The 24867-nt window shown below is 42.7% G+C and overlaps 1 protein-coding gene across 4 annotated transcripts in view; it reads right to left on the reverse strand.

Moving 5' to 3' along the window:
- Nucleotides 1-24867, reverse strand: part of TANC1 (tetratricopeptide repeat, ankyrin repeat and coiled-coil containing 1) — a 115228-nt gene that overhangs the window by 85343 nt on the left and 5018 nt on the right. Inside the window, exon 1 of one of the 4 annotated variants that reach the window (XM_042783819.1) lies at nt 13578-13725. The exons of 2 other annotated variants lie outside the window; for them this stretch is intronic. The gene's annotated coding sequence lies outside the window, so the exon portion shown is untranslated. Of the gene's footprint in view, nt 1-12729; nt 12748-13577; nt 13726-24867 lie in introns of those variants that run through there. One more of the 4 variants, XM_032992651.1, reaches the window with a different exon arrangement.

A 24867-nucleotide genomic window follows, 5' to 3' on the forward strand; every position in this document is an offset into this window, starting at 1 on the left:
ACTATTAAGGAATCCCCACAGTCTAGAAGGTTAAGTGGGGGAAGAAGCAGGAAATATCAACCTAGATGTAACATATAACATATTTTTAGTGTTAAAAAAAAAAAAACAAAAAAAACAAACCAATACCCAGATATAACCCTTACTTTGCAAAAAATCTATTACTACAGGACAGGCTACAAACTTCATGTAACACTTGGCCATACATCAAATCTGTTAATTTTAGGCAGGATTTTCAAAAGGCTACAACACCTACTTCTGATCAGGGATCCTTTCTTCTTTGTGCTGCAGCAAAGGGAAAAATACAGTTTCTCCTACAGCAGCAGGAGTGATGTCTTCACCACATGAAAATTCTGAGCCCAATGACAGCTCATTTCACATCTGCATGGCAACATAATCCTGCCAGCTGATTCAGAAACACTACCTGGCATATCGGATTCATCACGCTTTAAAACTCACATGGCTGTCTCCTCCAGCTGTGCATGCAATTTCTCCACAGGAGAAAAAGACCACATTTAATTTAGCAGACAGCAAAATGACATCATGACAGATGAATTATTCTGAACTTTTGGTACAGGACATTCTTTTAACATGGTCAGTGCTTCCTCATCAGACAGCATACACAAGATTTGTCTGATATCATAATCCAGGACAGAACTGGCTTAACCAAAACTGAGTTTTGGTCATTTTAATTTCTACTCCGACTCCCCTCAAAGGATGGACTAGTTCTCCAATCACATGATGGGTCAGCAGCCAAGGGCTATGTTTACCTCATATGTCACTACTCAGAAGATTCTAAGGTCTACCCAGTGAGGTTGAGTACTAATGACTTAGCCTTCCTAGACTTATTAAATATCACTAAAATCCATAAGCTTAGCAAATGAACTACTGCAGCTGAGACAGGCAAACCACCATCTGCTTGTTTATTGTGGCTTTTAGGCTACAGTTCACCTAGAGAAACAAATAAATTAGTATTTATTTCAATCACCTTAAAACTTCAAGGGAAGGAAGTTATCCCATGTAAAGGGATTTAATATCACAGAATACTTTATTAGAAGGAAACATAAATCAATAGCAAGGGGGAAAAAGTTATCAAGCTTCACTTTCAACTTGCCAAATACTGCAGATGAGAAATCCCATATATAAAAACATCCTACACAAACCTATCCAGTTATTCGCCTGCATGGAGTCCTGTTTTCAGATTTAAGATGTGTATTTGTAACTAAAACCTTGCAAAGCAGCCACTTATGTTCTTTTTCAGTCCAAAGAACACTAACCAAGCTCTTATCAGCCAAAAGAAAAATAAAAGAAAAATAATCACAGACTATCTTTTCCAAAATTAGACCTGACCAAAATGAGTAATGTCTTGAGAATTTCAGTGAAGTACATCAGGCAGCTCTCAAAACAGTACTCTAAGCAATATCCAAAAAAAAGTGACTTCAAAGTGATCTAACACCACGGGTCTCTTCTGGACATACTAAAATAGCACGTGGTCCAACAAACACATTAATTTCCATATTTGTTTCTTTTGTCTACAGGGCTACACATAACAAGCCAGAAAACTAAAACAGTAACAAAGGGGAAAAACACCCAACACGTTAGGCAGCTCCAGATTTGAAGAAACTTTGGTGTACCTCAAAATGAGGTTATTCTACCACCAGGCTACATATAAACACACAACATGACTGTCTTCAGTCACATTTTTAAAAAGGGGATGTTTTTGTATACCTTAAATGTCACCTGCTGCATCTACTGTATCTAGTGTGACAGTAGTACCACTTTGTACATGAAAAAAAAAAAAAATATCACAGAATTACAAAGACTTTAACAAAGTAACTGAAGATCCTTTCAGAAAAGGAAAACAAATTCCCTCCAATTGCTAAATGATATCATTTGACACCAAGCCAAAGCAGGTGCTAGTGAAACCTGGCAGTATTTGATTAGTAGATGCATATAACTCAAGGAAAATACCATAGGACCTCATGTGAAAATATGCTTAGTGTCTAAAAGTGAAGGCTTCTTCCACAATTTCTTTCATCCACTGGAAAGTGAATTTGCAGTAAGCATGGACAGTTTTCCTCACAGAATGACTCTATGCAACAACAGGAATGGAGACCAGTCAAAATACTGCTGAATTTGTGGAGTGCTGATATCTATTTGCACTGTGCCGTGCCTGCCAAAAGCCATCGCCCCACAGTTTTCTTCCTTTCAGTCTTCAGCCCTGTCTCTGGTTGCATGTAATTCAGCAGGGCACATCACTCCAGGAGCTAACAGCTCTCAGAAAAGGAAAAACTTTTGACATGGTTGACAGTCACTCTCCTAAGGAATTAGAACTTTGAAAACAAGACTTCAATTAATCTACAAGCGGAGGGGGCACCAATGCAGCTCCCTTCAGCGTCTCCACGCTGGTACATCATCACAGCTCTTAGGCACTAGCTGTTTAACTTTCACTCCCGTATTGAAACCAAAGCCAGGTCTATTCCTGCATACTCCTACCGATCCATTTAGGAAGCTATACCAGCAAAGCCATCAGTAGCACTACTGACGTGCCCTCGTCCCCACCCGAGCGGAGCAGACTGGTGAGGGACAGTTCTGCCAGTGTGACCACGCTGCAGGCCCGCTCACAGGTAACTGCGGCAGCCGCGGGAACCGCTGCTCGACCCGGAGCCTTGCTGCCGGGGGGCTGGGGACTGTCACCTGCAGCTTAACTGTCCCCAACCAGCGACCGCAACAGCAGATCCCTTCGATAAACCCAGCGACAGACAATGCAAAGCTGTCGAAGACAGTGTTATGTCCAGAACATGGAAAAGGTGGCTTTTCCATTGTCACAGCTACTTTCCAAGTTTCCAATGAGTCCGTTACAATTGAGATTACTTTTTTTTTTTTTTAAAAAAAAAGGTCACACTAATATAGACAGCTGTATTTCCTTGAATGACACTAAGATGGTGCTGATAAAACTCAAAGCTTTTTTCTGTTTTAGTTCTTTGTTCCAGATCTCCTGTATTCTTCAACCATCCTATCAGATTATTTTCAGGATTTTAATCTCTGCTTTTTCATGGGATTTTCCTCCCTTTCAAAAAGCAAAAATGGTCCTCTCCTCCAGTTTTACAAATAATTTTCTCGTAACACTACAGATCTCTATTTTAGACTTCGATGTCCAATACAGGTGCATATTCTACCTTTTTTTTTCCCCCATGTGTTGTGGTTTGAGCCCAGAGGTCACCTGAGCATGACACAGCTGCCCATTCATCCCTTCCCCCCCAGTGCTGGGAAGGAGAAAATAAAGCAAAAGGCTTGGGAACTGAGGTAAGGACGGGGAGGGGTAGCTCACCCATTACAGGTGACTCAACTATTACAGTCATTGGCAAAAGACAGATCTGTTAGGGGAAGAAAAAGAACAACACTTTAATTCAAACACTAACACCACCACCACTTAACAGAGTAGGACACTGAGAAGCACTACCACATCCCAAAACATCTCTCCCACTCCTCCCTTCTTCCCAGACTCAGCTCTGCTCCCAGTCTTGCTACCTCCTCCCCCAGCAGCACAGGGGGCAGGGGATGGGGGTTACAGTCAGCTCGCCCCCCCCTTCCTTCTTGGGGTGGGAACAGGTGGGGATGGGGGACGACGGACAAACCACACACCCCTCCCCTGCTCCACGGGGCTCCCCTCTCACAGGAGACAGTCCTCCATGAACCTTCTCTGCAGTGAGCCCTCCCCACGGGCTGCAGCCGTTCCCATGCTGCCCGGCATGGGTCCCCCCCGCATGTTGCAGTCCTCCCAGCGCTGAACCACAACAGCGGGGCCACTTCTCCCCTGAGTCCCAGCTTGCTTTCAGCGCAAATGCCTGTCCTGGCGTGGGCTCCTCCACAGGCTTCAGGCCGGCCTCTGCCCCATCGCAGACCTCCACGGGTGGCAGGGGGGCAGCCCAGCCATCTCCCCACGGGATACAGGGGTCTCTGCTCCAGCACACCTCCCCCCCTTCCTTCTCCTTCCTTCCACTGACCTGGGTGTTCACATAGGTGTCTTTCTCGCAACTCCTCCTCACAAGACTCAACCCCCTCCCAGGTTCTCCTCTTAAATACATCATCACAGAGGCGTAACCACCATCACTAATTGGCTCAGACCCGGCCAGAGGCAGGTCCAACTTGGAGCCAGGGGAGACTTCAAGAAGCTTCTCACAGGGGCCACCACTGTAGCCTCCTCTGCCACTACCAAAACCCCTGCCACACAAACCCAGCATACCATGTCAGCTACCCTCAGAAATTCTGGGACAGTATGTTTTCTATAATCCCTAGTCATAAAATACCTGATCTTGAAATGGCTGGGAATCACAGCCACTCACTCTTACCTGAAATCAAAGAGTTCCATCCAAACTCTGTATACAAAGGACATATTATATACTTCATGCTTCACAGGCTTAAAACCAGAGATGAACACATCCATTATTAAGTAAGTACTTTTGCAGATTTTAATGGTTTCAAATTGATGTTGATATCTTCATTACAACATCTGTCTTCTAGCCTCAGTTACTAGAGATAGAGCAGTATGTGTGCAATAACAGCTTGGAATATGTACGATAACAAAAAGTAACCACCCTCATTAAGACATCTTTGATTACGGTAGAGTAACAGAATAGCTGAGGTTGGAAGGAACCTCTGGAGGTCATCTGGTCCAGCCCCCCTGCTCAAGTAGGGCAAGTCATATAAGAAAATACTGGAAACTTATATTAAAAATGCAATGCAGACAGAGTTATTTCCTTCGGAGAATGCAACTGCCTAAAGGGATCTGTTAACAAATACATCCAAAAAAAAAACCACTCCAAAACAACAAAGGGAGCAAGATGCAACTCCTAAGTGACCCTAAAATGCAAAAATAAGCAGGAACACAAGGCTGAAACCTATGAAACATAGGGGGACTGTTATCGTTGTCCAGGACGTGTTAGCACAGCTCCACATACACGCACAAAAAAAGAAGCATATCAAGCAGTAATCTAAGGGGATAAAATAAATTAGCAAACTTGGGATTGTAACATCAACATTCTTGAAGCTGCTTAGAGACTAGACACTTAAATTATATAATCTAGAAGGTACGTGAATCAGAATGTATCTTAGGCATCTATATATATTGCCTCTTCTTCCTCAGAGCATCGCAAAGAATATTACAGCTCATAATACCCTGTAGGGAGGGTAGTAGTCTGATTTTCATTTTACTTAAGAGGAGCAAAAACCAGTTTGCTCAAGGTCATAATGGGCGAGTCTTTATAAGGTGGGCAAAGGGATCTGCTGTATATTCCGGCTGCATTGTGCCAGTGCTGATGTAGTTTTCTACGTGTTTACTGAACTGCACTGCAGAGTCAGATAAGCAACAGAGGTGACACAGGAGAAAGAGTAGGATCTCATGGCATGCACAGAAGGAAGGAAAAAACACTCTTTTGAATCACAACAAACTATCAGATTGGCTCAAATATCCCCTGAAATCTCACATATAGGAATGTGGCAAAGCAGAAATATTACCCTCCCTACTTCCCATCTCAAATCCTAGGATGCTACCTTTTTCTGCCTCTTGTGAAATGTAAACCTCCCATTTTGAATTACTTGATTTTGCTATTTATGGACAAGACTCAGGCATTCTTCCATAGTGTACACTACAAGGAAACACTCAAACATCCATATTCTTCCAATTGCTTTTCCCTTAAAGCACTTCTAATTTTAATGTACAATGCAGTAGCATCAAGAAACCTTGTTACAGTGTTAAAATAAGCACTGTTTGAACATTTAGGACAGGCAACATCTACCACAACGGGCTTACAAGCAAGCCCTCCAATCCTGCCACAACTCAGCATGTATGTGTGTACTCTCTTTATACAAGTAGACCACCGAAACCAATGAGATTATTCACATGAACTAGATACGCACTTCAGGCATTATTCCTTGTCAGCCAGAAGTCCACTACAGAGCTCAAACTAGGGACAAGAACATATACGGAACATCCCAGAGTTTGCTTTTGAAGAAAAAGTAAAGGCTTGTCTATACAAGGGGAAAAGTGCTTCACATTCACACCCTGCCTCATTCTGCAATAACTCCCTTGTGTAGACAAGATCCTACATGCTCTTACCAAAAATATGAAATACCTGGCAAGCCCATATTTATTAAAATTTTACAGATGTCCTATTGCTTACTGTAATTAAACAGTCAAGCACCTCTAAAGCCTCTAAATCAGATGCCAGAAAGCATTCCCTCCACAGGCAAGTGTCCAAAAAAATTTTTTTAATCCTCACAACCAGAATTTAACTAGTAGTGGAATACAAACTTGTATCCCTCAAAAAAATTAATTATTCATTAACATTGTAGGTCTGTGTAAATCTTTACAAGCTTGCCAAGACAGTATATGATGCCTCACCTTAATCTGTTAAAGGGATGCTTGCAAGTCCCATGTAAATCAGATGAGCTGAGTTCACTGATTTACAAGGAGAACAGATGTAACACCAACAAGAACTCACTTAGCTCAAAATCCTGTGAACAGAAGATAAACGGCAAAGAAACAAAATTCAATTTTTCTCCTGGGGTAAACTAAGAATTGAAGGAAGGAGGCTCAAGCAAAGCTCACTAAGGAAAAAAGCATTTGGTTTTCCTATTAGCAGACATGATGAAAATAGGAATAAAAGAATCTTGTTTCTACCAGATTGAGGGACAGCGTTAAGATTTCTCAGTTGCCAGTTTGCCAGAGTCTTGGAACACTTGAATAATAAAATGAGCTCTCTCAAGAAGCCCATTTCCCCAGTATGATCCAAGGCGCCACTCTGGTGGTACACGCTGCTGCAGAGGATGCAAGGGCCTTGGAAGAATCCTCTGCACAGGCACAGGGACAGGGAAAAGAAAGAAAAAAAAAAAGAAAAAAGTCCTCTCTAACAAACCATTCGTATTTCTCTGGTGCAGACTTCTACAAAGCTTTGAGCTCTAGTAGAAGATAACTTCATGTCACTTTTGTCCTCCTTTCCATATTGTCTTTTAAAGACAAAGTGCAGCATTTTTGGTCATGGGGAAAAAAAAAAAAAAAAAAGTTAATTAGATCTTTTTTTCCCAAACTTTCAAAATATGCCCAGTACCTCTGAATGAGTCCTGAACTTTATAAAAAGTGCTTCCATCACTCACTGATTGACTTACTACAAATTTACAGTAAATACATCTGGTAATGTACCATGATTGCACAAAAATTAGCTTAGACGGAATAAACAAAAACTCCATAGACAGCAGCTCTGTATTCCCAGAGTTTTAAATGTATCCGTGAATTCTGAAACTGTACATTAGTTTGGTACATAACACTACAAGGCACAATGTTCCTACACTCCATTCTACCTTTGCCAAGTGTAATTTACCAGAGGATAAAGCAAAGTTTTCCCTAACGTCTTTTCATTGTCACTTGAACTTTTCAAAGTAATTCTTGCACCCACTCAAAGATTCTGTATCAGTAGTTGGGAGTACTGAAAATTTTACTTTGTCATAGCAAAACCATGCCTATACTTTGTAGCAGTAATATTTCTCCCTCTTTTCCCCAAACTTTTGGTTTCTGGCAAATATTGTAGAAAATTCCAGGAACTCAGTCCTTACTAACACAAAAAAAATGCCTCTGTGACCTTGATGGGAATTCAGCCCAGTGTAAAACAGACCTTGAAGCATATTAACTAAATAATCAAATCAACTCAAAGGCATTTCTGGTGTAAAACAGTCTCCCTCCAGAATCCATGTTAAGAATATTTTGTTTTGCCATTCTTGTTCAAAAACAACAACAAAAAAATCCCCCCCACACACAAAAAAGCAAAAAACCAAGCCCGAACCATGAACAACCCACGCATTAAACTCTCTACCAACTTCCATCTCATTTAAGTTTCAAAAAGCAAAGGTCATGTTTTGCTTCTATTTATTCTTACTTGTATATTGTTCAAATCCTAACTTGTTAAAGTATGGTCAGAAATACAGATTCTAAGGAAAGGAAAGGACATATGTTAAAGAAATGGAGCAGCTTCATTGTAAATGACTGAAAGAAGACAAGTACAATCTTTAGACTACCCAAATTCTAGTATTTTTCCAGATAAAACAAAGCTGAAGCAGTTTAATCTGGACTCCATCTTTTCAGCAATTAAACACCTCAGCTACTTGACTTAAAACTATCATCTTTTAACAAGTCATAGATATTTAATAATTAATATTTAATATAATTAAGTGCATGGTAGCAAAGTTCCACCAGAATCTAATACAACATTTAAAGATGCAGAACTATTCTGAACTAAACAGAGCTCCCCACAGTCTATCTCCAGCCATACAGCTGCAGAGTTTACATTTAACACACGAATATACACATCAAAAACTTTCTTTCAGGGCGTTTCCTGTGTTGCTAACAAGATCCAGCTTCTCTCTTGCTGGATCTAAATTTAACTAAGACTTAAGATCAAGTCTTAAAAAAAAAAAAAAAAGCCAAACCAAAAAACAACAAACCAAACAAAAACCCCCACCAACAAAGCAAAACCAAAATCAAAATACCCAACCTCCACCATATACACAACTTCAGTGCAATGCAGCAAACATTTTACAGGCACATATGTTTATAAACCTGTTAATTATCAAATATATGAAATATGCAGCAAACAAGTAGCAACCCCTCACTCTTTTACCCTATACATTTCTGAAATTGCACTTTATATGCTACCAGGTACAGCAACTACAAGCACTAGTAACAGCTGCTAATTCAATAAATGTATGTAAAAGTGAGTGGCCCTTACAGGGGAAGTCAGAAGTTCAACCAGAAGCCAGGGCTCCCCAGTATGGCCAGCCGTGCTCTGCTATCTGAATTAGAGGACTAAACACAGTAGTAGCTTGGATTAAGCTCAAAAGACTCCTTACAAAGTCTTCAGACGTTGTTACAAACAAGCTAATTCTTGAATATTTTAATTACAGATTTGTCCCAGCTAGGTAGGGGGAGTATGCAGGTAGAAGGGAGAGGGCAAGAAACAGAAGTGAAGGAGGTTCAACATCCCATCCATGAACCCACACCCCATCGCTGCCCTAAGGTGTGTTTGCCACGGTGGCTTCTTCCTGAGACCACCTGCACAGGCCAGTCCAGCTGTGTCACCTCCCACGCAAAGCAGTGCATGTCATACCTTCACCTTGCACGCTTTTCTTTGATAGGTTAATTCTCACAGTGCTGGAATAAATATGCTGCGTCTATTTTTTTAAAAAAAGGTGTTAAATTTGAGTAGTACTTGGATCACTAATCAGATGGGAAATTCTACTGCACGTCAAAATGAAACTGCAACAATTCTACTGTAGGCTGTGGAGTTTTTTCTCTTTTAACAACATCCTGTATTTCAGAAATCTAAAACATGGAAATCCAAAATCACTGATAATTCACAAGTTCTAACTTTAAAGCAACACCATGAATTTAAGGCAGCTGATAAAAAACACACATAAAGATTCAAAATATGTATCTGTAGCTTTGTACCTTCTGTGGTTACAATATTTAAGTTCACTAGAACTCTAAATTGCATCTAATTTTCCAATTTCATACACGTCTAGATATAGCTGAATTCACTAAGACACACGTGGAAGAACTAGATCACTTAAATATCAGCCTTATTCCTCAAATTATTTTGGTCATCTGGACTGCAGAAGTGCCTGAGAAGTACTTCACAAAGCAGTGCTTCACCAAGGAAGTCACCATGCAAACACTAAAAAACCATAACCCCTATACCCGTTGACGCAGAGTATTTACAGAAAAAGGTCAAATGTGCAATAATTTATTGAGCTTTGCCACCAACTTCAACAACATCAAGATCCTAAAAGCAGCTCTTGATTTGGCCTCAAAGACATTTACGCTTCTGCTAACAGCTCTGCAAAGAACTCATTTACTGTTACCACTGAACTGATCCTTGTTTAAGACACAGCAAGATTCTCACACTGAGAGCACTACAGAGTCTACGAAACCTAGCAAACTGTTCTCTGCAAATGCTTAAGAACTGACATCCCACATGACAAGACACCAACGAGGAGAAACTTCAAATCTGGCAAGCTGGCTGATCTGCAAGGCGTTTCATCCAACAAGCTAGTGGAACTTCTGTTTTCAATCTGGCACCCTCATTAGAAATTATTATTCCAGATCAAGAAGATAAAATAAAGTGAAATACTAAACTGGAGATAGCGCTATCTCATGAAATAAAGCACATATTCCAGCAACTACTGCTGGTCATGCAGTGGAGAAATAACTAGGCACAGGAGCATCTCCATGCGTTATACAGGGAGGCCAAGCACTGAAGTTAAGATCATGCAAAATAATCCAGTACCAAAGTGCCTTTACAGATTAAGTCTATAGCTTAACGGGCCTCCCCTGAGTGGGTGGAGGGAAGGAAACAAAACCAGAATTCGCAAAACATGGCAAGAAAAATGGGACTTTTAAGAGTTAAAGTCATTACATTAACATGAACTACATGAATATATTTCAAGATGCAGGAGTGACAAGGATGCATGAAAAAGCCTATACAGTGACGATCACCTATACAGCACAGAAACCTGAAATAACTACAAAGCAAACTCTGCAGGATTAGTCTCTTTATGAAGCTGAAAGAGGGGGTGCAGGGAAGGGAAGCAACAGGACATTTTAGCTATGATAAGGAGATCAAAGGCATGCTATTTTGCTGACGCACAAAACTGGATGGCAGAAAACCTGTGTTCTGGTTCAGACTCTCCCTACTTAAGATTGTCTCCATCCCCAGTAAGCAGAAAAGGTACGCTGCACCAGACTCTTAAAGGTACATGGTGAAGCTAAATACAAAATAGAGAGCATCTCATGATCTCGATAGTATATTTTATACTTAGATAAATAATCTAATCAGATAAGCATGCTGAAATATCCTTATAGAATTCCCTAAATACAATGAATACTAAAGGATTTATGCAATCAGGACAAGATCAGAGAGTTTAAGGCTCCACCAAAACAAACTTTTTTTTTTTTTTGGCTAAACAAGGCACTTTTCAAACTAAAGTTATATACAAAACCAAATGCAGTCAGGCTCATGGACTGTTTCAGTGCTTGTTTTGGGGGTTTGTTTCAGTCTGACGTTATACTTTGCCTTACTTACTCAGAAGCCTGTTTTCTAACAGTGGTGCCTCCTATACACAAACATATTTTTAAAAAATAACACCTTATATGTTTTTCAGACCATATGCTTTTTTCTCTCATCACAGCTTTGTGATAAATTCTCCAACCTCCATGTTAAGTCTTGGGAGCTGAAAGCAACCGAAGGGCATGAACTAACCCAGCTTTCTCAACCCTTTTACACACACAAAACCCAAAGCTGACCCTTTTCTGTTTTTCTGGAAAACAGGAAGATCTAACTCCTGATAGAGCTTGAAATACCAATTTTTAGTCAAAACAGCATCTCTACAGAAAAATCTTGATTTTCTGTATAAAAGCCATTGATATAAATTTCAACTTACAGATGTTTATGGGTATCATTACAAATAACTAACAGATCAGGTTGATGTTCTTACACAGGCAAGAGTTTTAAGGCTTGCTGATTAATCTTTCCTCTTCAAAGAAAGATTTAATCTTGATGACAGTAAGTTCAGCTAAAGACAAACAGAACACCTCTGCTAAGACTGCTTAGCTGTCTTCATAAGTACATATTCGGATCACGAAGTTGCTATGGCATCAACTTCAGGACTGTGGTTAGACACACAAAATGTCTTTTTCCTACACTTCCCTGGTTATGGGAAGCTGAGCAATTCTGGCCATGAACCAAGTATGCTTTGACTCTAAAGTAGACATAATTCATCACCATTTGGACATTCCAATGGTTAGCTAAACTGAGAAAGCAAGACAACCAGCACTTTAGAGCATCCATGTAAACGAAGCTCTAAATACACTACCTTAGCAATAGCAAAAATAAATTATATTTGCGCTTACCTTGTTTACTGGCATTATTTAATAATGTAATACTATTTTTCCAGTACTTAACTGTCAGATCTGAACAAACGGGAAAGGTTCATTTTTGGCAGCTGCATATCAAACTACAGTTGGAGGAAATTCTGTAGGATCCAGGGTATCACATTTATTTCCCTTACTCCCTGGTATGTTTAATTTTATAAACACCAGGCTATTTTTAAGCAACAGCTATCAAAAATACAAGCTAACACAATACTTTCACATGTACTGAACAATCCTGCTCAAGTAGCCTGGATGAGTAAAACATTTAACATACTCTGAACCAGCACACCTCCTGCAAACTGCTTTACACCCTGCAATGACAGAAGCCCAAAGCAAACCTCCCACATCCCCAACTGTTAGCTTTCCAAATGGTAAAGCAGCGTTTGCTTCATCAGTCAGAAAACGCAACCTCTGAAGCAGACCAGACGAGTGCTGCTTTCATGTTGCCACAAAGCAGGGAAAGGAGGTGGGTACAAAGCAGAGAACAGGGTCGAGGGGACCCAATCCATACCACACTGAAGCAGATCGAAATCCCCTTTCTCACCCCCGAGGCTCATCCTCACAGAAAGATGTCTCCAGTTACGTTCTATTTTTGAAAACAATCATTGAGAACCCAGTTTACTCTCTGACCAATAAATACACGTTATGAGGTTAGGGCAAACAAATAATTGAAATAACGCTGCTGAGAAATCAGAAAGCTTTAGAAAGTATATTATAAAACACTCAGTTACTACACATTACTGGTAACTCACATATTAGAAGACAAATCATCATTTTCTTCTTGAGATCACAGAAGGCACACTGACAACGACAAGGGCAGGACCTTCTATTTCAGTAGCCAAAACAAGGTCATTCCTGATGGATACAGGCATGCCCCCATACCATCTATTCCAGTCTAAAAAGGCAAATAGCTGAACATCCCCCCTTCTTGACAACTCTGCCCAGGACATCTTAGGCAGATCAGCCCCCAACTTAAGAACGCACGGCTATCCTTGCCGTACTCGTTAACTTTAGCTGCCATACTCATATTAATGAGACAATCGCGAACATGGAATGTTTCCTGTCCTTCGTAGGATCTTCTTCACATTTTACTATCAAAAACAAGTAGCCACAACGAAATCAAGTTTTCCTGAAAGCTAGATTCCCCCCCACACCCCCCGAATCTCCCCCCGTAAAGGAACGAAAATTGTGCTAGTCACAGAAATGTGAAAGTATGTGCCGGGGAGGCGGAAATCCCGGCCGCGCAGACAGCTCCAGGCCTCGCCCCTGCAGAGCACCCGGGGAGCGCCTCCCCCAGCCCGCCCCAACGGCCCCGGCCCCGGCCCCGGCCCTGCCGGCCCCGCCGGCCCCCGCCGGCCTCCTCGGCCGCCCAGGCCGCGCCTCTCCGCGCTCTCCCTGCCCCCACCTGTGCCGGGCCCGGCCCCGGCCCCGGCCCCGGCCCCGGCCCCGGCCCCGGCCCCGGCCCCACACACTCCTCGCCCACAAAGTTTCACTCGCGCCGCCGCCGAGCCCCTCGCAGCCCTCCGGAGAGGCCGGGCGCAGGGCGCACCCCGCACGCCCGGGCGGGGAGGAGGAGGAGGAGGAGGGAGGGAGGACTCACCCCCGCCGGCGGGGCCGGTCCACCTCGCCCCCGGGCTCCCGCGGCGCGGCCCAGGCTGCGCTCCGCCGCGGCCGGCCGGGCTCGTCGGCGGGATGAGCTCACAGGGAGCGGGCGGCAGCAGTCCCCGCCCCTGCACCCCCGCGGCCGCCCCGACACGGGACCGGCTCGGCGGGGCGGAGCGGGGCGGGACGGGGCCGGGCGGCGGGGCAGGGCCCGCGGCTGCCTCCGCGCGGGCCCGCGCCGGGATCCCGCACCGGGACCGCCCGCCCCCAGCCGGGATCCCGCACCGGGACCGCCCGCCCCCAGCACCCCCCGCCGGGATCCCGCACCGGGACCGCCCGCCCCCAGCGCCCCCCGCCGGGATCCCGCACCGGGACCGCATCCCTCCACGGCCCCCATCGCCGGGATCCCGCACCGGGACCGCACCCCCCCACGGCCCCCATCGCCGGGATCCCGCACCGGGACCGCCCGCCCCCAGCACCCCCCGCCGGGATCCCGCACCGGGACCGCCCGCCCCCAGCGCCCCCCGCCGGGATCCCGCACCGGGTCCGCCCGCCCCCAGCACCCCCATCGCCGGGATCCCGCACCGGCACCGCATCCCCCCCACGGCCCCCATTGCCGGGATCCCGCACCGGGACCGCATCCCCCCACGGCCCCCATCGCCGGGATCCCGCACCGGGACCGCATCCCCCCACGGCCCCCATCGCCGGGATCCCGCACCGGCACCGCATCCCCCCCACGGCCCCCATCGCCGGGATCCCGCACCGGCACTGCATCCCCCCACGGCCCCCATTGCCGGGATCCCGCACCGGGACCGCCCGCCCCCAGCGCCCCCCGCCGGGATCCCGCACCGGGACCGCATCCCCCCACGGCCCCCATCGCCGGGATCCCGCACCAGAAAAACATCCTGGAGACGCGGTAAAGTCACCGCAACCGCCCCGGCTCCGCCAGCCTGGGGAATTCCTGCGTGCGTCCCTCAGATCACCCGAGGTTCTGCCCGTTCTGTGCCCCTCTCGCCACGTCTATCACGGTGTGTTTGGGTGCCCGTGACCTCACGCGGGTTGTGAAAGCTCAGCACAGCTCGGGGCTGAGGGATCCGGCCCCAGAAGGGCCCGTCGCCAGGGAGCCCACCGAGGCCTCATCCCGCTCCGCCTAGCAGGGGCGGTGATCGCACTTCAAATCATTCAGCCTTTTTTATCAGCGACCTGGAAATAATGACATTATTGACTGTAAGATCTGCAAGGGACAAAATGATGAGCCGAGTATAAATGACAGAAGATATCTCCAAGAGATCCAAGTCGCCTGCTAAACTGGGCCATGCAAGGCATTTAAAGCAGCCAGACTGGAAATTACACCTTTGGGAACACGGAACGCGGCCCCTGCCCACGGTGCAGAAGGGGACATGCTCCGTCCTTGAAAGCAGCACCTCTGAAAGGATTTGGGGCTATAACCACAAAGCCATGCAACATGCATGTTCCTGAGAAAAAACAAAAACAAAACTAGTGCATTCTTTGCCCATATAAACAAGGGATGAGCGAGCACATGCAGAGAGGTGATGTTACCTCTGAATATAGCTGTGGTAAAACCAGCAGTGGCACTGTTTCCAGTCTCTCTATCCGTATTTTTCAAGATACTGAAAAGCTAGGGTGCAGAACAGAACCTGAAGGCTGAAAATTATGCCTAGCAGTAAGAGCGTTAAAGTACTTAGTTTCTCAAAAAGATGGCTCAAAAGGGAACTTACGAAAAAGAAAATAAGGTACTGATATTTTTATTTTGGTGCACCTAAGGTAGATGCTACCTGTGGTAACCCCGATGAGCTGTATCAAAGTAGCCACTACAGAGCATTATCCCTAGCTGCTTTTTTTACATTTAGATAACCATCTCACATTAGTGGATTTAGTGTTAAAGCGATTATTTTTTTTTAACTATTAAGACACAGGTTTAGCAGTGGTGGTTTGAATGCCATTGTTATGAGCACAACTGTTGATAATGTTAGCAGAAATACTCATCTGATGTGCTTTTCTCTCCGAACCTGAAACTGCTTGCCTTTTCCACCCCAAATGTCCAACACTCCAGCTATTCCCTGAATAGGGGCCAAAGTGCTTAGCTTCCCTACATGTAATTTCTGCAATGCAGTTTCACAGTTAATTCAAAAATGAATCCTCCTCACACCAAAAAAAGGAAAATGTAGGGACAGTCCAAAATACATTTATAAATAACAGTAAGGGTTTCATATGTAACTCATCATGAAAAACTAAATCTGACTTTAACTGCAAAATAATGCCAGAGTAGTCTATAACATTTTCTACACTATGCATGTATTTCACAGAGCGTCTTTTCAATGTGTCTGTAAGGGGTACAAAAGAGAATCCATATATGTGTCAGAAACAAGTTACAGGCTTACATACAAGAAGAGCATCCTCTCAAGAACATTTGACATGATTGCCTTGTATGGTATTAGAGGAGCAGAGCTACATGGAGGCAAAGCCTCTCAGTTACAACAGCAGAGCAATTAGTTATCTTACACTTCTTTCATTGTGACTTCAGGAGTTTAGTAGCTGAAGACTTGTCCCAAAATAAGGGTAGGATGCTGTGTGCAACCCAGCCAGCAGCCTTTCTTTCTTCCAGTGGAGAATCCTCTTAATCACATTCTCTTCCCTCTGTTTTGCTTATGTGATGAGGTTTATGTCTGGAAAGAAAGGAATTTTCTCTCTCTCAGAGGAAATGTCTTAGTTCTGGCAGCCTTTTAGGATTTTGTCTTAGTCTCTGAAATCTGAGACAAAAAATTCGGCTATGACACCACCATTCTGGGATCTATTCCTCATCAGGTCCAGTGCTCACTCTCTCTTCCTCTGTATATGAACCCAGAAGTTTTGAAATAGTGTTTACAGTCAATTGGATTTAGGTCCTGCTGTTCCACAGGAAAGCTCAGAATCAAATATTTTTAACTAGGGCATGATTTAAGTGCATCCCTATTTGTCTCAATAAAGCAATGCTTTAAATACTTTAAACTAAAGTTGCCAGGGGAGGGGAACCTCAATCCATCCCACTCCTACCAGTCTGATGCCAGTGCCAGCAATAGATGCCCAGAGCCTGGAGAGGGAACACAGAAGAGCAGCACAAAGGAATTCCAGCCACTCCAGCCAGTAAGTCAGCTCCATCGGGGGCCCAACTTAAGTGCCTCTATGCAAACACACACAGCATGGGGAATAATCCAGAGGAGCTAGAGACATATGCACACCTGCAGGGCTACGATCGTACTGGCATCACGGAGACGTGATGGGACAGGTCCTATGACTGGAGCATTGGAATGCAAAGATACAGGCTCTTTAGGAATTAAACCTGGCCAGGGACATCAAGGGCAACAAGAAAAACTTTCACAGGTATGTTGGTGATAAAAGGAAGACTAAGGAAAATGTGGGCACTCTCCGGAAGGAATTGGGAGACCTGGTTACCCAAGACATGGAAAAGGCTGAGATACTCAACGACTTCTTTGCCTCAGTCTTCACCAGCAAGTGCTCCAGCCACACCGTCCATGAGGCAGAAGGCAAAGGCGGGGACTGAGAGAAGAAGTAAGTGTCCTTCCGTGTAGAAGATCAGGTTCAAACCCTCTAAGGAACCTGAAGATGCACAAGTCCATGGGACATGATGAGATACATCTATGGATCCCAAGTGATAAAGTAGCTCAGCCACTATCCATCATATTCCGTAAGTCGTGACAGTCCAGAGAAGTTCCTGCTGACTGGAAAAGGGGAAACGTAACCCCCGGTTTTAAAAAGGGAAAAAAGGAAGACCCAGGGAACTGCAGGCCAGTCAGTCTCACCTCTGTGCCCAGCAAGATCATGGAGCTGATCCTTCTGGGAACTCCGAGGAAGAATTTAGCTCACAGCTGTTTTTCTACTTTCACTGTTCTGCCCTCTGCTCCTTCCACTGATTTGTGCAGATAATTTGTCCATTCCCAGCCTCTGAAATTCTTCAGCTCTTTTTTTTTCTTCTCACAAAGGTTATGGCTGTCCTCAGAGTCTCATACTGACTACGTAAGCTTCTAGTAGTTTTAAAGCCCTTTTTTTTTTTTTTTTTTGGAAAACAGGAACCTTAGGCCAAACCGAAATATGTCAGCAGTGTTGAGTTCACTGTAGTGCTGGGGCATAGCGAAATAAGACATCAGACTTTTCACTTCTGCTCAGCTTCAGTGTTGTTTATGTTAGCTCGGGCTTCTCATCTCAACCTATTTCAATTCTTGGTTTTGGAGGGCTCTTTCAAAGAAGGTAATTTTAAAAATTTTTGGAGCTTCCCTTCAATGTAGCTGCTTTTATTCGGTTAGATTCGTTCTCATGCAAAATAGTAATTTGGTAGAAAATTCTCAGTTTACTGATTTTAAGAAAACAACTTGTTCTATAACTAGCTAAACCAACATCCCCTTATATTCAACAGCTTTGTGGCTGTTAGATTTGCAGATGTCTAAGACGGTCTAAGTTCCGGACTATGTTCTTTGTAAAAGTAGCATTTATAATGTCTATCCAGTATGCAGTTATATGATGTCTCAGTCTGCTTTTGTCTGTGATGCCACCTTTGTGCAGTGGGAAATAGCAGGAGCTAGTCTCATCGTGGTTACCTGTTTTCCACTAATACCATTCCACTGAAGTATTACTCTCAGTTGATTTTGCTTGAAATGAACCAAGTGGCTGTAAAGCTATGGGGGAAAGAGAGGAAGGGGAGCAAGTAGGTATGCACACAGGGATTATATATAGGCCTGTTTTCCCTATGAAAGCAGGCTAGAAGTTGGTCACAGGGCTCTACAGGCCAAACTAGAGTGAAGCTTAATATAAAGCTACAAACACCACCTATGTCAAATTTCCTTATGCTCACTACATGCACCAGCTTAGGTCTTGCAGTTGCTGTCTACAGCACATTGAATACACAGCCTCAGTAATTTCCCTGCTAACACATCAGAACTTACCGTATGTGTGATGTTTAATCTCTTAGGATACTCATTTGTCAACAGCTTCCAAAGGTGGAGATGCAACTTTGTAAAAGTGTTAATAGGATAAATAGTAAAAAATAATAATCAATGATATCAACTAGGATTTTCCACATGCCATTAAATTTATTGCAATTTATTTACTGATTGCAATAATTTGTTCCCTGTGCTCTTTTATGTCCACTGTTTTCCAGCTCAATTTCAATTATTGTCCTTCCCTATGCTTTGCTTCCATTCTGTCCACCTATTCCCAACTCCTTCCATTATGTACTTTTTAAAAAAATTATGGAAAACTGACCTCTGTGTAAGGTCTGATCTTGCAGACACCTTCTTGGAGAACTCAGCATTAGCATGTGCTGTTTTCTTGTCTGTCAGGAGTACCCTTTTGAAAGGTGTACGCAGGTAGGACAAGAAATAAGCCTTATCATTTATCATAGGAATTGCTGTTCTACAGTCAAAGTGAAGGGGGCAGAGACATATTCCATGCATATATACTTATACCTGAATGATTTTTTGTTTAAGTATTACTTTTAAGCCAGAATCCATATAGCTTCATTACACAAAACCAGATGCTGCTTAGAAAAGAAAGAATAAGATTCGTACATCTCCTACCTCACCACAGAAGCTGGACTGACAGTGAACACAGCAGGCTAAAGCAATTTTAATTGGTAAAGTATTGCAAGAGTAGATCGAAGTTACACAACAAGTTTTCTATTTTGTCTGCAGATAAGCATTAATTCCTTATTTAACTTTTGCATGATTTTTTGGAAGCTATGTGGGAAATTATGCCTTTTCTGTTGCTCCAATGAATGAGGAAAACGGTAAGAGATGGGTAGTAAACTTTGTCTAGAATGAGAAAAGAAATGTTGTTCTTCAATCTGTGCAGGTGTAATGACCCATGAACACATGCACGGGCCCTGCTCAAGACAGCCAACTGCATGCATGCAGCACAAGGAACAAAACCTAGGATACATCTCTTCAAATGTGTATTTATGCCAGTAGTCTACTGCCATATGAACTGACAGAAAGGGAGTTACAGGAGAAGTAGTATAGCTGAATAGCGTATTGCAGGTCCAGTAGTGTTAGGAGGTCATTAAGATTCTACATGACACCAAAAGCAGGTCTTGTACTTTCAGAACGAGCAGAATTTCGATTCTAGCCTTTCTTCTACAGGTGATCTGCAGCATGGTCACACCTCTGAACTCCTAAGGAGCCACTGACATTTGAAATATTGATAAGGGCTACTAATTAGAAAAATCATAATTGTCATGGTTTGAACCCAGAGGGCAACTGAGCACCATGCAGCCGCTTGCTCACTGAATCTTCCCCCTCAGGAATGGGAAGGAGAAAATAAAACAAAGGTTTAAGAAGGTTAAATACATTATCGCAGAGGCGCAGCCACTGTCTCTAAATGGCTCGGCCCTGGCCAGAGGTGGCTCTGACCTGGAGCCGGGGGAGCTTCAAGAAGCTTCTCCCAGGGCCCACCGCTGTAGCCCTGTCCCCGCTACCAAAACCAAAAACCCCAGCACAATAATATTATCCGTCTCACTTTCAGCAGCAGAACTACTTAAGGGGATCAGGGAATCTTTTAAGAGAACGTAATAGACTGAGTATTTTAGAAATTACTCTTGGTTACAGGAAACAACAATAACAACAAGCAATACAATTTAGCGAAAAATGTAGGGAAGAAATTGTAATGCACTTTATGTAGCATCCTGCTTGAAATCCAAGAAAGTACAGGATGAATCCCTACACTTTTGAGAACCCTTGTTGGCTCAGAATTTCTCACGTAGCCCTCTTTTAACTCAGACAGCTCTAAAGGCCATTAATGTAAATGAGTGAGCAGTTACTCCTTGCCTATGCACAAAAACGTCTAGATGCTAAGAAACTGGAACTAATGATCTGAAACATTTAAAGGTCTGAACTAGGGAATCTTTTACACGATACACAAGAATTTTTAAGGACTGTTGAAGCAGTACATGATGATTTGGCTACCTAGACTGCCGATGGACTGTGTTTGCCAAAATTATCTTTTTATATATATATATATATATATATATATATATATATATATATATATATGTAAACCACTTAAGTGAAACACTTATCTGAAAGAAGAATTGGGTCCAATGACCTTTTATCTCCTTAGGTTTTCCTGTCTCTCCGCTCCTATGACAATTCATCTATGATCTACTGACACTCAAGCATTCCAATTTCTTTATAGAGTCATTTAAAAAAAAAAAATACAGTATGATGATAGAATATAATGGTGGAAGCACAATTGCTGCAAGAGGCGGCAGCAGGAAGAAGACACTAGTAACATGTCCTACAGAGCAATCTGAGACAAGCTAGATTTTCTTCTTTGCCTTTTAGGCTCCCTCCCTCCCTTTCCTTCCCTGTACCAAAATAATGAATATAAACTGATGCAAAGGATAGGGTTTGGGTTTGTTTGGGGTTTTTTAGATTATGTTTTTTAGATTATGTTGGGAAAGACTGTCTCAAAAGAGACCTAATGGAGTTCTTTGGCTATTCAGCTCTACAAGCACACTGCTGAAAAAGAAGAGTGCTACTGAGCTCCTCAGGAAAAGGGATTTTTTTTGCCCCACCAAACTGGAACCAAAGCATAGTGAAAACAGTATTCTTTCACATTTTTGTTACAAATATCAGGGACTGCTTTTTAAAATGAGAATGTTTTTATTCAGCTAGCCATAAAAGCAAAACACTTTGTGCCTCACTGGCAGTGTTTGAAGGCGCAATGCATACATCACACCACTGAAAGGTTGTATGTGAGTTGGGGAAAATACCAGAGGTGAGTAGTCCTTTAGACTGTTGCTCCTTTTGAAAGGAAAGGTAGGGTTGATAAAAAAAAAAAAAAAAAATTCTGAGTCCATCCCTACTAGCTTCAAACTTAAGGTTCTTCAGTTCTTTTAGTGTGACCGTATTAGTTTAGAACAGTACAGGCATTTAAAACAGAAGCATGCAGTATATCCAATTTTGCCAGACAAATTTTTAAATTCCTTACAGACAAGGTCTGCAGAGCTTGGGGACATTTTGCCATCCCCTCCTCCCCCCCCCCCCCTTTTTTTTTTTTTTTCTTTTTATTCATTACAGTTCAAGGTAGCAGGGCCAATTCTAGGATGCTACTAAAGGACTAGCAGCTAGTTTTCAACATAATTGGAGAGCTCTTCATAACATATTTTGAAGTACTGTCTTTAGAAACATCAAAAGACTTTTATATACAAGAGTTCAAATGCAGGCACACTGTGGACAAGCAATTATATGCCTACCCATCTTTGACTGACATCTGTGAACAGCTCCAACAGAATCTTCTCATTCTAAATTTGGCTTTTTGACTTGTTTTACTTTTTAAGGCTGAGATCCACAGAATAAACCAAGTTAAAAGTTTTCAATTTCAGCTGTTTTTTTTAATAATCTTACTTTTCATTGTTTTTGGCGTTTCTTGATAATAACATATAAAGAACAAATATTTCAGGCTTGTGTAGCTTAAAGATAGCTCAGAGCTTGCACCAACTCTTTAACTTTGGAAAAACATGCCAAATATGGAAAATTTAAGCCAGAAGGAATTTAAGAAACTTATGAACAATTAAAGTAGAAGGTTGTATTTGTTTTAAAGTCAATCTTCATTTTAATGACTGTTCTATTTCAATATACAGTAAATGCATACTGTGCAACTAAAATGATGGCTGTTATATAAAATATTTTTTATAATAGCTTAAGAAAAGTCATAATCCTTCCTTTATAGAAAAATACCTTCTGAATTAATCACCAGAGGTAAACCCAAAATACAAGAGAACAGTGCTGTGTGTAAATGAAGTCAGTTTCAGAAATTTCACCCCTTTATATGTAACTGTCGAATAGGAAAGGCTGTATCCAACTTTTCAATGTTGCCTGGTTCACGAAGCAATGAATTTGTTCTGAAGTAAGAACATTTAGAAATATAATGTGAAAGCATCTACAAAACCAGCAAATCTTCACTGACTATGTAAATTTACCCAATACCAGTGTAGTATGCACTTCACCCTACTTCTCGTTCTAGGTTTCATTCCACACAGAGCATACAGGAAGGATAAGGAATCAGATCCCGCTTTTTGTTACCATCAAGTTACACCCTTTGTATCTTTACAACTTCTAGGGAGCCATGTCCTCTGCGAAATACCAAATGATGCTTTCATAAACTAATTCTTTATTTTTTCCTTTGAAACTTTTCCAGCAGATTAAAAATATACCTCCTTGTAAGAAAATCGCTGTGTTTTCTGCAGCTAGCTCAGCTGGCAGAACCTGAATAAGCTGTAGGCATACAGCAACCTCTTGTGGCAAAACCAGTATATGCATAATAATTAAGAACTGAAATTTCTCAAGCGACTCTTGATACGAGTCACAAACCTCTACAGTACCTTCAGTGTTAGCAAACAACTGGAGAGTTGGAGAGTCCCTCTTAGCTGCAGAATCAGCAATACTCAAACTTCAGAATTGTAATAGTCCTTCTCTTCAACTGAAGAATGAACTAGACACTGGTAGCCTGTTATAAATGAAGTGCCAAACTGAAATTTCTGTTAATAAAATTATCTAAAATTTTTTCATTAAAATTCAGCAAGAGTGGAATTCAGCCAGGAGTAGAATCCATGGCCAGGTTTGACAAGAATAATAAACATGCTCTTGTCTTGAACCATTGTCCTCTGCATAGCTTTGCTGAATAAAGGGAAAACTACGACTGGTTTCACCAGGAGACTCAAAGCGCCATTGGAGTTTACAGCAGCTGAGCAAGACTGAAAATAGAGTACACGCCTGGTTCAGTAATGTGTTCTGCAGAACACTGGCACAGCAGCAGCCCGTCAGCTGACTGTGCGGAGGACAAGAAACAGTCAGACAACGTGACAGGCCTGGAAGGCGAAACTAAGGGCACCCTGGTATCTGCAAAGAATCTCATGACACCTACCCTCTTTAAAAAGATTTAACTTGCAACTGGTCCAAAAGTGTGAAGTGCACATTCCTCCAGCTACACTGATCAGCTGCAAACATCTGTCCTGCTCAGGCCAGGCAGGAGAGGACAGTCTAGAAGATGCAGGAAAGGACCAAGAGGAACGGCAGCATGTTGAAACATGGCTCCTCAAGGACAGCCTGGCTTTTGAAACCCAGAGGGGCTTTACTGTGAACTTGCTACAGGAGCTATGCACAACAGAAACAGTCACAATGTAAGTATCACAGATGACACCGATTAGACCAAGGAATTTTTTTTATATTTTAGAAATATACTCCTCTACCACTGAAACTAAAGATGGGCTCAGTAAATGCTTGGGCTCATGTGTGTACCAGTTACCAGAACTTTTGGGTTTTGTACACCAGGAAGAGGTTACTGTGCTTGAAATGATTTGCAAATCTGTGAGTACTACTTAGAGAGGAACAGGCTGAACAAGTATATCTTGGAAGGGATAGAAGCTTTAAACAACAGTTAATATTTATTTATGAAAATTAAGTCTTTTGTTATAGTTCTCTTTTATTGCAACTTCTCAGATTTGACAATTTTAATTTCTCTGACATTTCATCTGCTGCAGCTTCATGCAAGTCAGAACTCACATACTCTTGATTCAGACCTGTCTGTACATTCAGCAGCATATACTATAGTTCATTCCAGACCAGTTAAAAGTTGCACACTGCCAAATTCCCACATAGCTCTGTCAAGCACCACCCAACCTGGGAGTGTCAGGTGCTTAAAGGCAGAGATGCTTCCTTGCCCAAGAGGAAATTCATCCCTGCAGAAAAGTCCAGCAAAACATGTATGTCTTACTCAGGCCATCAAACAGAACGTGTGACATTGTCAAGTTCACCAATATGTTGAATCAATCAACATTTACTTAAATCTGTTTCCACTGCTTTCATTGCCAATTGGCTTCAGTCATTCCCACCTCTGTAAGGTGCTTTGAGGTCTACAGATAAAAACAACTGTATATTAACCAACACTGTGTCCATCAAAATGATGAAATAAAGACTGACAGAAGAAATAGTTTCCTGAAATCACACCATTCTTCTTGAATGCCTGCATCATTTGTAATAACCTTCAAGAAGCCTGAAAATAGGCTTCCTGCAAGGTTTTGATTTTTCTAGCAAACCAACTGGAGCTGTTCCTTATGCTGTGAATTTAGCTGTAGTTCGTATTTAAATAATGAAAGCAAAGTGCTAATTAAGACTCAAACCAAATAAACCAAATTCCCTAAAACAGAAGACACAACCTGTTCATCATAGTATCATCAAGGATGGTGCAAACACAAACTAAAATGACACACAGAACAG

Source organism: Tyto alba, unplaced genomic scaffold (genome assembly GCF_018691265.1).
Source record: "Tyto alba isolate M040663 unplaced genomic scaffold, T.alba_DEE_v4.0 Super-Scaffold_7, whole genome shotgun sequence".
Taxonomy (NCBI): domain Eukaryota; kingdom Metazoa; phylum Chordata; class Aves; order Strigiformes; family Tytonidae; genus Tyto; species Tyto alba.